Source organism: Mesoplodon bidens (assembly GCF_964165515.1).
Source record: "Mesoplodon bidens genome assembly, chromosome: 10".
Classification (NCBI taxonomy): Eukaryota; Metazoa; Chordata; class Mammalia; order Artiodactyla; family Ziphiidae; genus Mesoplodon; species Mesoplodon bidens.
The window spans coordinates 74,641,650-74,643,430 of NC_138172.1; positions in this window are offsets into that span (position 1 = coordinate 74,641,650).

Genomic DNA, 1,781 nt, shown 5'->3' on the forward strand with positions numbered 1-1,781 from the left:
GCCGCCTCGCACCGCCCCCGCACCCAGAGCAGCCCCCTCCCCTCCGCCCCGCGGCGCCCCTGGGGCCCGGCCAAGCGCGCCTCCGCGGCCGCGGCTAGCTGTTGGAGGGCGCGAGCACGCGCCCGACACACCCCCCCCGCCCTCCGGGGCTCCCCGCTCCTCCACTCAGGGAGCGGCCACAGGAGCCAGAAGTGGGGAGGAGCACGGAGGGCGGCGCGGGGCTGGGCGAGGGAAGGCGCGGGAAAGCGCGCGACCTGCTCTCCTCACGCTCCGCCTCCAAGCCGGCAAGATGGCGGCCGCCGAGCCGCCCACTTCCCCTCCCCCGGAGACCACGTGACCCCGATAGCTCCGCGCCGGTTGGGCCTGGCGGAAGGGAAGGGATTAGCGGGAGTGGAGCCGGGTCTTCCGGGGATGCTCCAGGCCTTGGGACGCTGCTGGCTTCGAGGGGGCGGAAGCATCTGTGCCTTTTCCCTACCCCCAACCGTATTAATTTACGTGGGGACAATAAATGGTTATAAATGATGGGAATATAAATAACCCGCAAAGCGTTAGGTTATGTTGGAAGTTACGCACCCCGGCAAGAGCGACCAAAGAAGTCCCGGATCCCATAGAAGCCGCATGACGGCCAACAGTTAGCTTACTTTCCAGTTTGCCTGTTTTCTTAGAGGTTGAAATTGAGGATGGGGAAGTGCGGAATGGGGGCGGATTCGGGAGCGAGAATCCAACTCAAAGCAGGCATCCGAGTAGAATTGTCGCTGTCTAACCCAGAATACTTACGGGGAAGGTCACTCACCGCTAGGGGTCCACATCGTGACAGATAGGAGGCCTGGATAGTTTTTGCGAGAGATTTGGAACCTCCAGTCTGCGACTAGAATTTTCCTGGACGCCTGGCTGTAGTGGTAGTCCCCAGTCTCAGGGTCCTGCATGCTAAGTACAAAAGTCAAAAAAAAAAAAAAAAAAAAAAAGACAACACGTAAAAGAAAAGCAATGGTCAAAACCTGAAAAAAAAATGTTGACCCTGACCAGTGAAACTCTTCAAAATAAAGTATTGGCTTGACAGTTTTCATGTATCAACTGGAAACACAAAACCCGAAATTGGTATGAGATTGCAAAGCAAAGGCAGGACAAAGAAAAAATTAATTATAAAAATTTTCCATTTTCTTTTTCTTTTTTCTTTTTTTTGGCCTCTCTTCTGAGCTTGCAGAATCTTAGTTCCCAGACCAGGGATTGAACCCCAACCTGGCAGTGAAAGCACGGAGTCCTAACCACTGGACCTCCAGGGAATTCCCCAAGATTTCCATTTCCTAATTTACATTTCTTCATATTAAATTTAAAAAGTATCCAATGCCACATGTTTGTATAATGGCTTTTGCTTATGTCACAGCTCAGTAAAAATAAATTTTTTACAATTTGATTGGTCTCACACTCAGCTTTCTTCACTCAACAATACTTGCTTGCTCCCTACAGGCATTTGATTTACCAATTCCTGACTTTTGGATTTTGTCACTTAAGAAGGCCATCGTGTCAAGTTTCTTAATATATTCTTCCATATATTTTGTTAACCCATATTCAGTTTACAAGGAGTTTTTTGTATGAATCCTCACATAATCCATTAAATTAAGATCTGAGATTATTTTTTTACAGATGGATAGCCAATTTTATTTGAAACATGAATTGGGATTATCTGTATACTGGGAAGTCATCGTGAGGAAATGAGTTATCAACTAATGAATGAACACTGACTGCTAAATGCCCATTATCCACATCTCAATCCAATTCCG